The sequence below is a fragment of the Oryctolagus cuniculus genome, chromosome 3, assembly GCF_051225735.1.
Source record: "Oryctolagus cuniculus isolate XC-2025 breed Fujian yellow rabbit chromosome 3, ASM5122573v1, whole genome shotgun sequence".
In the NCBI taxonomy this organism is placed as follows: domain Eukaryota; kingdom Metazoa; phylum Chordata; class Mammalia; order Lagomorpha; family Leporidae; genus Oryctolagus; species Oryctolagus cuniculus.
The window spans coordinates 78,011,147-78,026,955 of record NC_142869.1 but is presented as its reverse complement, the minus strand read 5'-3'; the positions used below and the strand labels follow the sequence as shown (position 1 = coordinate 78,026,955).

The following is a 15,809-nucleotide window of genomic DNA, read 5'->3' as shown; positions in this document are numbered from 1 at the left end:
TCCTTTATCCCACTTTCTCTTCCTGCTACTGCTTTAATTCTTTTCTCTCCTTTACAGTCAAGCTTCTGGAGGCATTGCCTATTTAACTGTCCTCTCCACTTTTTCATCTCCCATTCACTTTGCAATACAATCCAATTCTGACTTTGGACCCCACCACAAAACTATTTTCATTAGGGTCACCTGCGATATCCACAATGTTATATCTAACGTACAACTTTTGTACTCACCTTTTTGGCTTATTAGAAGTATGCAAAATACTGGTCTATATTGATTGCCTTCCATGACACCAGACTCGGTTTACCTCATACTAAAGGTAATTCTAAATTCACTTTGGCTAGCCTATCTCTAAATGTTGATGCTTTGCAAGTTTTGCTTCAGATATTTGTCCAAACTGTCACAACAATTTCAGCAAGTGGCATGACTTTAAGTATTTTCTCATGCAATACTTATATATGTCTGTACTTACATATGTCTGTACATAATTTTCTAAATTTTCATCTCCATAGGTGCCTGTACCCTGTGTTCTGAGTTTCAGAAATTTGAGAAACTGGGCACATTCTCTCTGGTTAGAATTGCTGTATAGTCCTTTCAATTGTTCTTACAATAAACCTGAAAATCAACCTTCACTCCTCTTCCTTTCTCACTTTCCACTATAACCATTACTACATCTTTAAAATCTAACTCTACTCTTCTTCTCCACACCACCATGCTAGTCTAGTCCTTATCATCATTCACTAGTATTATTGACATGATCTCCTAAGTAAACCGTGTCCTTTTGGATCTCATCATCCACCTGCCTCCTAGCAGCCACAGTAAGATACACATTTTACCATGGCACTTCAGATTCCTATTATCCTGCCCAAATATACCTTTGACTTTTTCTTCGTGGCACTAATAGGCATATACTTTATATACCAATTAGTATTGCCTAATGTCTGCACCCCATGGTAAGCTCCATGAAGACACAGTGTCTATTTGTTCATCGCCATATGTCTAACACAGAAGTAGGGAGATAGTGGATATTCTATACATTTCAGTTGACTTATTATGAAAACTTCAATAATTATTTGCTAGTCTTGGTACCTTTCATAGGCATCACATTCCCATTTCAGCTTTCATATCCACAGAATTGAACTACAGCTACCTTAAACTTAGCATATAATAACAAAGCATATTTTCAATCTTCTCCTAACCCATAACTCCTACATTCATTATTTTTATTATTGGCATTCATCATCTTCCTTCATTTTAAAATTCTGAAGTGACTTTCACTTCCCTCTTTCTTTAATTCTTGATGTTCAATTAATTACTCAAATAGGTCACTTCTTTCTCTGTGGCATTTCTCAAATTTATCCCTCCATTGTTATTTCCACTGCTAAGTTCTTGTTCAGGCTTTTGTAATCATGCTCCTGGATCCACTGGAGGGTTTTCTTGCCTCCAATATTTCACTTAAGCCACTGCAACCTCTGCATTTGGATGGATTGAGAAATAGCAAGCAACATGATTAGGATAATGGACTCTGAAGTCATCCTCCCTGGGAAAAATTTTTCTGTCTCTTCATAGCTGTAAGACTATTTTCAATCACTTAACTTCCCTATGACTCACTGCAAAATGAGGATAATAGTTGTAACTACCTATGGGACCATGATGATGGTTAAATGAGTTAATACATATTATACATGTGGGAGAGTACTTGTACATACTAAAAACTCAATAAATACCTGCTACTATTGTTACATTGTTAACATTTATTTATTTATTTGTTTGACAGAGTTAGACAGTGAGGGAGAGAGACAAAGAGAAAGGTCTTCCTTCTGTTGGTTCATCCCCCAAATGGCCGCTACAGCCTGCGCGCTGCACTGATCCAAAGCCAGGAGCCAGGTACTTCCTCCTGTTCTCCCATGCAGGTGCAGGCACCCAAGCACTTGGGCCATCCTCCATTGCCTTCCCTGGCCACAGCAGAGAGCTGAACTGGAAGAGGAGCAACCGGGACTAGAACCAGGTACCCATATGGGATGCCGGAACCACAGGCAGAGGATTAACCAGGTGAGCCACGGTGCTGGCCCTACATTGTTAATATTTTCTAAAAATTCATACCAAATTATGTGATTCCTTCTGTGTGCCTCTCATTGCTAACAGAAATATATTCAAACATTTATTAAAACATTTAACAATCTAGACTCAGTTTAACTTTATCATTACTCAGTTCAATCTTCTTCAACTCCCAAATTCCACACAGACCAGATTAAGTCAGTGTTCCCAATGACAACATGCAAACTGAATCATGCTGTTCTTCCAAGTTGGAGTATCTGCTTCATGCCTCACATACTTGTGCATTCAGTGCCAAGTTTATTTTCACAAAGCCATCCCTGAGTCTCTTCGTCAGAATTAATTGTTCCTTCTTTTGTTTCACCTGCCACTTGTGCCTCTATTTAGCACTTTGGTTTCATAGCTTATAGGACATTGCATACATTTTGGGTTCCTTACCCCACTTCTTTACCAAACACTTCAATGATGCAATTAGTTTGACATCTCTGTGACAGTAGTAACCACATCCTAAATGCCTTGTATATTACACAGTGTATAGCAGTGGTATCTGGTAAATACTTATGCCAGTGGCAGATAGTCATCTCTTCTTTGTTGGCTTTAATTAGAAAATGATTGAGTAGCCAAAGCTTATAAAGACATTTTTGCTTTTCAGACACAGTGACTAGACAGCACAAAGACAGAACACCATTTATTATTGATATTATTGCCAACTACTTACTCATAGCTTGTACTGGTGTGTAAAAACATTATTTTATGGGCTGACACTGTGGTGTAGTGCTTGCAGTGCTGGTATCCCATATGGATGCCAATTTGAGTCCTGGCTGCTCCACTTCTGATCCAGCTCTCTGCTATGGCCTTGGAAAGCAGTAGAAGATGGCCCAAGTCTTTGGGCCCCTGCATCCACATGGGAGACCAGAAGAAGCTCCTGGCTCTTTGCTTCCAATTGGCTCAACTCCAACCTGGGAGTGAACTAGCAGATGGAAGATCTCTCTCTCTCTCTCCCTCTCTCTCTCTCTCTCTCTCTCCAACCCTCTCTGACTCTGCCTCTCTGTAACTCTGCCTTTCAAATAAATAAATAAATCTTTTTAAAAATTATTTTAAGAAGTCTATGGGTCTAGCATTGTGGTGTAGCATGTGAAGCCACCACCTGCGATGCCAGCATCCCACGTGGGCACTGGTTCATGTCCCAGCTGCTCCACTTCTGATTCAGCTCCCTGCTAATGACCTGGGAAAAGCAGCAGAAGATGGCCCAAGTTCTTGCTGGTACCCACGTGGGAGACCTGGAAGAAACTCGGCCCCTGACTTTGGCCTGGTCTAACCCTGGCATTGCGGCCATCTGAAGAGTGAACCAGTGGATGGAAGATCTCTCCCTTTCTCTCTCTGTAACTCTGACTTTCAAATAGATGGATAAATCCTTATTATAAACAAAATCCTGATTTAAAAAAGAAGTATGCTAATATAACCTATTTTTCACTTAAGAAAATAACCTTATTTTATCTGTAAACTATTTTCATACAGTTAAGACCAGGAATGTGACAGCAATCATTTAAGCATTTTACATTTAAAAAATGACAAACAAAGCAATCTGAAGCCTTCTTTTTCCAGAATAAATAGAATGCTTTGTTTACTTTCCAACATGAACTCCCTGTTTACTATAGCTCAGAACAGTGAGAGATTTGGATTTTTCTTTTTACAGTCAAATTATTAACCTTGGGAAATGCAATATCTTTAGGGGATAGTAATGGAATCCTGAACAAAAACTTAAAATTGCCTGTAGATGTAATGTCAGTTAACCAGAAGTTTTTATTTCCCCTCTACACTGCAATCTGGCCTTTATATGGAACAGGAGTCTCTGTCTTTTTGGCAGTCTGTTTGGCCGAACTTGGATCTAAGCAACCAGTGTTCCCTTAAAATAGTTCAACAAGGCCAGGAAAGAAAATTATGCTGACCAGTAGACCTATTCCAAGACCTGGGATGCTTGATTTTTAGAGCCAATATCAGTCCAGTCAGGGTATCTCATGGCTAGGATCTCATCTCATTATTTTTTCAATTCATATTGGATTCACTGTTAAGCTATTTTCAGTCATGCACATTGACCTAGATTCTCCCACTGTGTAAGCTACTCCCCAGGAGGATGCTAGATACTTGAGGAAGCTGCATTAACACTTTCAGGTATGCTATGATAACTGGCTTCCTGGTGCCTGCAAAGAGCTACTTCACAGGATGTTAAGTGATACCTTCATAGACGGAAGAGGATTGGTAGAACTTCTCTAGGTGTCTGCTGATCAAGCCAGGGGAAACTCATAACTAGGAGAGAAGACATGTCAATTAATAGATAATGGATTTTTTTAAAATATCTTCTCAGAGAAATCTCATTGTATAATTATCAGCCAGGTCCTAATTATAGAATGGTCTTTGACACAATACCAAGGGTGGTACAAAATATAAGTCCTTCTCTGGAGATCTATATGATGACTTTCCCCTGGAGCTTGTTTCTTGAAGTTTCACCATCCCATCTGGTTCAATGTGTTTTGAGATTTTTAGAGATAGTATTTTATTTCCTCCCAATCAGTCTTAAAGGAGGTATGCATTCACCTCTTTAACCACATTGTTAATTAGTACAGAAACCGTACTCAAACTAGCTTCAGCAAGAGTAGCCAATTTTTTTTTTTTTTTTTTTTTTTTTTTTTGGACAGGCAGAGTTAGACAGTGAGAGAGAAAGAGAGAAAGGTCTTACTTCCGTTGGTTCACCCCCTATATGGCTGCTACAGCTGGCGTGCTGCGTCTATCCAAAGCCAGGAGCCAAGTGCTTCCTCCTGGTCTCCCATGCAGGTGTAGGGCCCAAGGACTTGGGCCGTCCTCTACTGCCTTTCCGGGGCCACAGCAGAGAACTGGACTGGAAGAGAAGCAACTGGGACAGAACCCGGCACCCCAACTGGGACTAGAACCCGGGGTGCTGGCGCCACAGGCAGAGGATTAGCCTAGTGTGCCGCGGTGCCCACCAAGAGTAGCCAATTTTTATTGGCTCCTGTAACTGGAAAATCCAGCCACAGATGTTTGAAGAATTGTCTGCAGTGTTTAAGTCTCTCCATTTTCCCTCTGCTCAGCTTTTCTTTCTTCTGGTTGGCTTCCTTTTTTGGGAGATTTTTTTCTTTATTAATGATAGGGTTGGACTTCCTTAGGCATATCACCTTAGAAATCAGCAGGAAAATAGTGTTTTCAGTAAAATTCCCAGCAATGAATCTCAGTGGGCTAGTTTAGGTCTTCTTACCTTCAGCATTTCATGCACCTTGTGTATCTCTACATTGCACAGAATGTGAGCCAATAAAGCTCAGCAGTCAGGGACACACGAGAGGGAGTCCACATGCCTGGGTAAACCTGGCTCTGTCCCTTCCTCGTTGTTTGATGACCATCCGTCATTGAATGAATAATTGCAGCCTGAAGGTTGTAGTGCCCATATTGATGAGGCCTGCCTGGTATTTCCACCCCTGCACAGGTAAACATGCAAATAAGGTCAGTTCTACCTGGTTGAAAATCAGTAAAAGGGAAAAAAATCAAAAAGCTGTTGTAAGAAAATTAGTAGGGATTCCCTGCAAATGTCTGTTAAAACGTTATATGAAAAATCGCCGGCGCCGCGGCTCACTAGGCTAATCCTCCGCCTAGCAGCGCCGGCACACCGGGTTCTAGTCCCGGTCGGGGCGCCGGATTCTGTCCCGGTTGCCCCTCTTCCAGGCCAGCCCTCTGCTGTGGCCAGGGAGTGCAGTGGAGGATGGCCCAGGTGCTTGGGCCCTGCACCCCATGGGAGACCAGGAAAAGCACCTGGCTCCTGGCTCCTGCCATCGGATCAGCGCGGTGCGCCGGCCGCAGTGCGCCGGCCGCGGCGGCCATTGGAGGGTGAACCAACGGCAAAGGAAGACCTTTCTCTGTGTCTCTCTCTCTCACTGTCCACTCTGCCTGTCAAAAAAATAAAAAATAAAAAATAAAATAAAAAAAAAAACATTATATGAAAAATAGCTAACACTCATCTTACAATTAAACATAAAAGAAAAGCCAATGCAGATGTGGGAAGCATGCATACCATAGCTCCTCTTAAACTGCACTGTTGTTAGTTGTTTACAAATGCATCTCCAATAAGAAACCTAGAAATTCTCAAGGTCAGAGATTGTTTCCAATGAGGCAAGGAGGGACGAATATGTGGAAAGAGTCAGTAAATGTTTGAATGCCAGGGACAGGGCTCCAACTTTAAGTAAAATACTCTCCACAACGTGTTTTCAAATACTTACACATTTCATTTGACTCATAAGAAAAAACACTATGGTAATAGTAAAACAAGAAAATACAATTCAATTGGATTTAACATTTTCCCCCATTGTTTAAAAAAAGAGAGAGAGAAAGAGTGAGAAGAAAAGAATTGAAGATTGACACCACTAACTTTGGTTTACTACCCAAATAGTATTTTTAAAAATACTGGATAGAGAGACTATGGAGATGAATTAGAACCTGAATTAAGCAAAGGTTGCTGATGGTGCGGATTTATTACCATCAAAAAACTGTTTACTTACTTCTTTGAAATATGCCAGGGGGATTAACCCTGTCCCCATGTTAAAATTTGTTCTCCTTTCTTCACTAGAATCTCTTTTAGCCAGAAACAGAGGTGTACACAGAGGTCCATGGCTAGACTTGCAGTTTCCATTTTTGTGGCGTCCAATTTTTATGCCTCCAAAATAAATTCACTGTCTGGGATTATCAATTCATCTTACAGCTTAACTTCCTTTTAAAAATGACCAAACAGAAGCCTTAATAAATATCTGGCTCAGAAACAAGCAAGACAGAAGCAAAATGCTCTCTTACGGTGGCACATAAACTCCTCTATGCCTTGGAAGGTTATTTGCTAAATGTCTAAAAGAGTTAATGATCTTCCAAAAGGGAATAAAGATCAAACCCAGTGTCCTCCAAGCAGCACTAATGGCCTGGTACTCTAAATCTTGTACTCTTCTCTAAGCGATTTCTCTCTCTTTCTCTCTCTCTCTCTCTCTCTCTCTCTCTTTTTTTCCTGCCTTACTTAAAGCAAAATCCCACCCCTTTATAAGCAGCAAAGGAGGAAACTGCTTTAAGATTGCATTAAAACCATATGCTGCTCAGGAAATTCAGCGTTAGCAGGCAGTAAATTACACGTTTAATCTGCTTGTTGTTTCTGGGTGTTGCCACAAACATATTACAGTATGTGATACCACTTAGTGGCTAGATATCCTGCCTGTGCCATTTGGAAAACATGTGTTCTATTAATGGTGGACTTCACTTTTAACTCAGTCTTCCCTGCTCTGTTCCTTCTGCAAGCTGGTTTAGATCATAACACATAACTTTATCCATATGAATATGAAGCGCTTTCGTGCAAATTAATTTACCTTCTGCCCTTCCCTCCATTTTGTAGACAAAATAAAAGTGATATTTTTAAGCATAACTCCCATTGCCCATTAAAGTTGTGTGTATAAATAAGCCAGGTTATCTTTTTCCTTGTGAGAAATGCTGTTTTATCTAACAGTCACTTTCCTAGTAGTTCAGTACTCCACTCCTCTAAATTAGGATACTTTATCTTAAGGCTTCATAATCTTTCGAGACTATAATTGGAAAGTTTAGAAAAAAAAAAAAAAAACTCCTGCTTTGTAAGCTTGGCAGCTGAGATAGAAGGAGGGAATGAGAAGGGCTACAGCAGAATTACACCATCACTGCTAGCCTGACTCCGCTTGACAGAGCCGTTTAATATTTTGACAAGACAAAATATAAAGCAGCATTTTATTCTGTAGAGACTTCACTAGACACAAGCATGGAAGTGCTTGTGATCAATAAAGTTTGCGGTGCAGAGTGATTTATTTACAGCAGGGTATTATGTAGAGAAAGAGCTGTGATATTTCCACAGGCTTTGACGGCATAATGGGCCCCTCTCAATCCTTACATGGAAGGGTTAGATTGTCATGGTTGCGCAGGCAGTATTCAAAACGTTATCTGATCAGCCTTAAAGACTTCAGAACGAGACAGATGATTAGTTACCCTAAACGATCCTCATCATGCAGAAATTGATGATTTAATATAGTCAATGACAGACGATTCCATTTGTACTAGATAAAGTGTCTGCGGTTTGTATCAATCATAATAGAGTTATTATTGAGCATAAAAGAAAAGCATGTTTAATATCATTAATTCCAGATATGTCGCTTTCCACATCTGGCATTCATCCATAGACCAGAAGCACTCCAGGCTATCATTCCTGCCTCTGTGCTGGCGACTCCAGTGTTTTTTGTAATTTCAAAATGTTTTTCAGCACCTCCAGCTAGGCGCAATAACAGTTTACAGATTACCTATGTCATCACATTTTGACAAACTTCTCAATCTGATGTGACCTTCATCTTTAGCCATCTGCTTGCCTTTGTTTCTGCTCTTTTTTGATAAACCTGCACAGCTTAAAGCTGTAGTAGTTCGTTCCATGCACTGTACTTCTAGGTCAACATTTCACCTGTGTAAATCCAGAAACACAGACTGCAGTGTAAAGATGGAGACCTGGGTTCAGGTCCTCAGGTACATGACCCTACCTCACCCCCTTAGCTGTATTTCTCATCATTCACGTCAAATGCATTCTGATTGTTTGGAGAGAAAGCCTACAATCGGAAAACAGAATGCACAAGTGGCAGCCAGAACGAGGGAAGAGGGATACAATAATCAGAAAGCTGAGAACTGGAAAAGTAGAAAAAATGTAATTTCTACATTTGTGTCATCTACAAACAATTTAACAGCTGGGAAAGCCATATAAATAATGAAGGAAGAAGAGATACAAATCTTTTGGGGGATAAAATTGCAATACCTAAAGTAAATGCTAGTTCTTCATTATCTGAAAAACTCTATTTTCCATGTGACAAGTTGAAACACCAAAGAAAGTCGAAGCCTCAAACAAATACTGTGCATCCATGTTTTGGGGAAGAAAAGCTTCTCTATAATAAAAAGAGGAGGAGAAGTGGGGGTTGAGGGGGCGGGGGAAAGGTGGAGAGAAGATGAAAAGGACAGAAATACGAATAAAAGATATCTTTCAAAATTAAATTATCTTTGCTCACAAATGTTTATGTAGCAAAATACATGAGTGATTCTTTTTGTGCTGGGAATTGATTTGGAGACTGTTTGTTCATATATTTATTCAACAACTGTATTAAGTACTTTCTAAGTGTTCAGGCACTAGGGATATCCCAGTGAACTAAAGAGACAAAAGCCCTGCCTTCATAACTAAAGATTAAAGATGGGATCAAAATAACTAATGCAGGCCAAGATTTCTCTCTGCCTTCACAGCTGTTAGCTGGTAGGTTCATGTACTGTGGAAAGCGAAAATATCATCACTCCTCAAGGACTTGGTCCAGCTAAATGCTCACCAACACTAATGTATTGCTTTACATTCATTTCCTTTGGTGGAGTAAGACAAGAGATGAACACAATTTCAAGGGCAGAGGGAAAGTTTTCAATTTTAGCTATCATTGCCTCACCATACTGATTTACTTACCATTGCTTCTACATGGTTATCCAAGACAAAGCTCCAAATCTTCTCCATAGTTGATCACCCTTTGAGTTTTAAAAGGCTAATGAAGCAATCATGTGAGAAAATATAAAGTTTTCTAATTATTTTGTTTAAAAATACTGTTGATATTTAAGGTTTAAGTATATTTAAGGGAATAATCAACAGAGTAGACAAATCATTTAACAACACAAATCTTATGATAATCTTTCTATAGTAGTAAAACACTCAGAATCAGATTTCTAGTTATAGGCCTGTATCTTTGGGTTTCTTATGTTGTACAAGGATATAAGAGTGGATTTTTAAAAGCATTTTACAACAACAACAAAAAAACCCAAGATAGGATCTAGTCATAATCAATTTCATAAATGAGAAAACCAAGGTCCCCAAGTTTAGGAGTCTTATGCAATGTCAGTCTACATAATAGCAGATGTGGGATTAGGTCATGGTTCTCAATTGCTTGCTTAGCATTCTTCCTTTTTCACCATGAGTTAATAAAGTAAAACAGCTTGAAAACTATGACATGCATAAACAATATAGGCTTGAATTAATGGGACAAATGATATAATCTTTCTACATCTGAATTTTTATATACTTTTTAAACATTTATACAAAAGAGTGACAGAGAGGAGAACCACAAACACACACACACACACACACACATACGGAAGGCAGGGTGCAGATACAGAGAGAGATCTTCCATCTGCTGGTTAATTTCCCAAATGCCCACAACAGCAAGGATTGGGCCAGGCCAGAGTCAAGTGCCTGGAATTCCATCCCAGTCTCCCAACTGGATGGCAGGGATCAAGTACTTGGGCTATCATCCAATGACTTTCCAAGTGCATTAGCCAGAAGCTGGATTGGAAGTGGAATACCCAGCCAGTTTGGGATGCAGGTGTCAGCTGGCACCTAAACTTACTGCACCACAATGCCCACCCTGCTTTTCTGTTTCTTTTTTTTTTAAGAATTATTTATTTATTTGAAAGTCAGAGTTACACAAAGAGTGAAGGAGAGGCAGAGAGAGAGAAGTCTTCCATCCGTTGTTTCACTCCCCAAATGGCCACAACAGTTAGAGCTGGGCCAATCTGAAGCCAGGAGCCAGGAGCTTCTTCCAGGTCTCCCTTGCGGGTGCAGGGGCCCAAGGACACCTTCTACTGCTTTCCCAGGCCTTAGCATAAAGCTGGATTGGAAATAGAGCAGCCGGGACTAGAACCAGCGCCCATAAGGGATGCCGGCACTGTAGGCGGCGGCTTTACTCGCTACGCCACAGTGCTAGTCCCATGCTTTTCTGTTTCCCAAAAGAAATTTTACAATGATTTCTGTAAGAAATTTACAATGATTTTTGGCCAAAAAATAAGAAATTTTCACAAAAAACACACTAAATTTCTAATAACAATGATTTCACTTGTTTTAGAATGTCATAAACTAATTAAAATCCATCCATGATCATCATTAATGTCAAGTGTGATACCTCAGTTCTTATTCTAACAATTTATTCTGCTGTCAGTATCAATACAATATTGGCAGAGTTTTTAGAAATAATAAACTATGGTTGTGCTTTCCTTATTCCCATTACTAAAATTCAGTTTTTAACATCTTCCTGGTGATCAAATACTTTGAAGGCAGACAACAGACACCAGTAAACAAATATATCATTATTTGAGAAAGACTTCCTATTCATGGATGGGTTTAGCCTTGTCACTAAAATGTGTATAGAGAAAGTGTCAATCAACTTTCGGCAAGCAAAATGTTTGTGTCAGATTCACACAGAAAGATTCAAAAAGCAAGTGACTATAAAGTCACCTAACACTAAAAATCAAAAGCTTTCTGAATCCTAGTCTAAGAAGCCTACTTCTTGGTTCTGTTTTAGGCTCACTATACATTTTACTTTGACTATTAACCAGTTCATGTGTCCTCAACATATTTAAATGGCTGCACTATTCACCTGCTCCCAAGTCACTGTACTGACAGTTATCAATAATTAAATCAATTTTACCACATAATTGTTGATTCTCAAGTAGAAGAATACATGGTATCTAGATGATAAAACAGTGACTATGTTTCTCTATTTCAGTTCACAAATCTAAAAAAGAGAATTGTATCCACTGTAAACTTGATCATCTGGTATAGAAATTTAACATAGAACCAAAACTATGTAAGAAGTCATTCTGATGTATAGGGAGGAATATGTAAATGGTTTTCCAATCAATCTTCCACTTCAGAACAATAGTTCTGGGTTTTTTTTTTTTTTTCAAGATTTATTTATTTTTTTCAAAAGGTATAGTTACAGAGAGACAGAGGGAGAGAGAGAGCAAGACAGAGAGAGACAGACAGAGAGAGAGAGAGAGAGAGATCCTCCATCCACATGTTCACTTCCCAGATGGCCGCAAAGTAACAGAGCTGTGCCAGTCCAAATTCAGCAGCCAGGAGCTTCCTCCTGGTCTCCCAAGTAAGTGCAAGGGACCATCTTCCACTGCTTTCTCAAGCCATATCAGAGAACTGTATCAGAAGTGGAGCAGCAGGACGCTGTGGTGTAGTGGGTAAGGCCACTGCTTGCAGTGCTGTCATCTCATACGGGTGCCAGAACAACAGTTTTTTTTAAAAAGCACATAATGTGGGGTCCACGCTGTGGTGTAGTGGGCTAAGCCTCTGTCTTCTGTGCCAGCATCCCATTTGGGCACCAGTTCTAGTCCCAGATGCTCCTCTTCTGATCCAGCTCTCCGCTGTGCTAATAGTCTGGGAAAGCAGTAAAAGAAAGGTCAAGTACTTGGGCTTCTGCACCTGCACTGAGACCCAGAAGAAGTTCCTGGCTCCTGGCTTCAGATCTGCCCAGCTCTGGCCATTGCAAACATTTGGGAAGTGAACCAGCAGATGAAGACCTTTCTATCTCTTCCTCTCTCTGTCTGTAACTCTACCTCTCAAATAAATAAAATCTTTTGTAAAAAGTTTCCTGTGGAAATTATAAAGAATACTTTTGATTGGGTAATTTTTTATTTCTCTTTTAATGAGAGTGCTTTTCTAAAATGTGTGAACTTTTTTATCCGTAGTTACAAGTTAGCAGAAATTTTAGACTTTAATCTCTACTTTTTTGTTGTTATTTATTTGTTTTATTTATTTGAGAAGGAAGGAAGGGGAGAAATAGAGAAAAGTCTTCCATGCACTGTTTCATTCCCCAAATGCTCACAGTAGCCAGGGCTAAACCATGCCAAATCCAAGAGCCAGGAACTCACTGTGGACTTCCCATGTGAGTGGCAGGGACCTACATCTGCTGCATCCCAGGGTACACATCAGCAGATGTGAGCAAAGCTGAGACTCAAACCCAAGTATTCCCGTACGAAATGCAGGCATCCCAAGTGCTGTCTTAACCACTAGACAACACCTGCCTCAAAGCCTTAATCTTCAGAAATTTCTATTGGCATATATGATTTTTAAAATTTGGGCTAATTCTAAAACTTGTTATTTTTTTTAATAATTTTTGTAGTATATGGATATAAGCTATGACTTCTTGGGATGCCACTCTGACTTTATTCTTATTTCTATATCTTTCTCCATGATACCTCTTCTTCCATCTAAATACTGTATTTCCTTCAAGTCTTAACTTAAATATAAATTCAGCCACAAATCAGTTTCTGAATGCTTCAAGTTCATCTATCTTACATTGCTTTTCTGAATAACCAAGGCAATTATTGTCTGTGCAACATCATAAACTAAACAACTCACATATGTATTTAGTGGCAGAGCAAAAGGACCAAGAGGATAACAGATGAGTTTGGTATTCCACACTATCTAGTAAAATTTTGAGATTTATACATCTACTTTACACAAAAAGAAGCATTTTTATAAGGTGTTAGCTCATCAAATTCTCATATTTCATGATATGTCATATGGTAAAATTATTATCCCCATTTGTTAGCTAAGAAATCCAAAGTAATAGATTGGGTTACTAACCCAAAGATTACAGAGAGGGCATTTCTTTCCAATTCTCTAGGCATATATGCCTCATCTCCATAACTACATGTATGCCCTGGCTCTCAAAGAACCTGGACATGGACTTTTAAAAGCTTTTTCCTTTCTTTAACTTGCTGGAGAAAATGTATATGCTCACTAATATATTTATTGACTGCAGGGTGAGTTTAATCAAGTGCTAGTAGAAATCTAGACAGAATTTTTCCTAATCACATATACAATTGAAAGGGTTTTCTGTATTATAATATTAAATTTTATTTAATAGTTTCATTAAGACTTTCATGTAACTGAAGGGAAATGCTAGAAATTTAAAAACTGGAAAAAGCAATATATTAATCAAGCCTAGTTTATTTTCTCTGTGATAAAGTATACAAATATACATCTATAATATCATTTTTGGATTTCACAGATCAGATACCCTATCTTACCTGTATGCCAAAATATTAGAACATTTTCAACCTTTCAAGCAATGTGCATTCTCCATAGGACAGAAACTTGGAGTATGTATGTGTACTGTCTTAAAACCACACGGTCACCAACTGCAAAATTTCCCCTTCACGTCCCTATGAGTAATCTGGACCCCAACCTTGTGGTTTTTGTAAAATGAAAAACCTTTCAGAGAACAGCAAACCTAAATTTGACTCATTATTCTTTAATAATACATTCACATATACACATATATATCACCAGTAAGCAAAAGTATAAAATGCCTTTTGAATATTACAGTACCATTATAGGAATTCCTAAAGGAAATCTGTAAAGAAAAAAAATCCCTAAAGGATGTAAAAAAAACTGTGGTTATGGAATCATTAGATATTATAAAGTTTTGAAATATTGCCATAAAACATGCTATACTCCTGAAAATTAAATTTTTATTCAAACTTTTTCTCTGTATATGTTAAGATATAAAATTTGAGCTACATGCTGGAAATAGATTTCACTAAAACAGATGTTAAAGGAAAAATTAAATAACAGAAGCATAGAGGGGCCGGTGCTGTGGCATAGTGGGTCAAGCCATCGCCTGTGATGCCAGCCTCGCATATGGGCTCCAGTTCGTGTCCCTGCTTCTCCACTTACAATTCACCTCTCTCCTACTGGTCTGGGAAAAGCAGCGGAAGATGGTCCAAGTGTTTGGACCCCTGCCACCTACATGGAAGACCTGGATGAAGCTCCTAGTTCTTGGCTTTGGTCTGGCCCAGTATTAGCCATTGCACTCATCTGGGAAGTAAACCAGCTGATGGAAGATCTCTTGTTGTCTCTCCCTATCTCATTGTTACTCTGACTTTCAAATTAATAAGCAAATATTTTTAAAAATAGAAGCATGTAAAATTAAAAAGAGAAAGACTGAATACTATTTACCTATTCATTTATTCCTAATGTACATATGAGAAATATCATTTAAAATATTCAATCTTAAGTTTCCTTACCCATCTTCAAATTCAAATCCATTGGATCTATGCGTCCTTTGTCAGGATCAACATGCACATTGCAGCTCTGAATATGTTCTGAGGTAGAAAATTATACACTAGTCAATCTGGCCTGTCCTCCTAAGCTATATGAGCCTAATGACTAACAGTGAAGTTCTTGGTTTCAATCTACCTAATTTCAACTCCTGGTTTTATCACTTAGTAGCTGTGTTATGTAGCATGGACCTCAGTAACTAATTCGTGTCTTATGACCTTGGTATAAATATCAAATGAGGTAGCTCATACAAAACATTTAATACAGGGTAGGTATTTAGCATAAGACACTTTTTAAGACACTCATGTCCCACATCAGAAAACCTAGGTTTGATTCCTGGCTCTAGTTCCTGATTCCAACTTCCTGTCAATTCAGATCCTGGGAGGCAGCCATGAGAGTGCAAGCAATTGGGTTTCCAGCACCCATGTGGGAGACCTAAGTTCCTGACTTCCAGCCCTGTCTTGGGCTACTCCTGACCATTAGCTTGGGGGAGTAAATCGGAGGATGGGAACTCTGTTTGTTTCTCTTTCTCCTTCTCCAGGAAATAAATATATTTTAAAAGCACATAATACAGGGCCGGCGCCGCGGCTCACTAGGCTAATCCTCCGCCTAGCGGCGCCGGCACACCGGGTTCTAGTCCCGGTCGGGGCGCCGGATTCTGTCCCGGTTGCCCCTCTTCCAGGCCAGCCCTCTGCTGTGGCCAGGGAGTGCAGTGGAGGATGGCCCAGGTGCTTGGGCCCTGCACCCCATGGGAGACCAGGAAAGGCACCTGGCTCCTGGC

At 39.4% G+C, this 15,809-nt stretch overlaps 1 long non-coding RNA gene across 1 annotated transcript in view; it reads left to right on the top strand.

Moving 5' to 3' along the window:
* The window catches only part of LOC149127396 (uncharacterized), a 548,503-nt gene that overhangs the window by 334,870 nt on the left and 197,824 nt on the right, over positions 1-15,809 (top strand). The gene's annotated exons all lie outside the window — the stretch shown is intronic.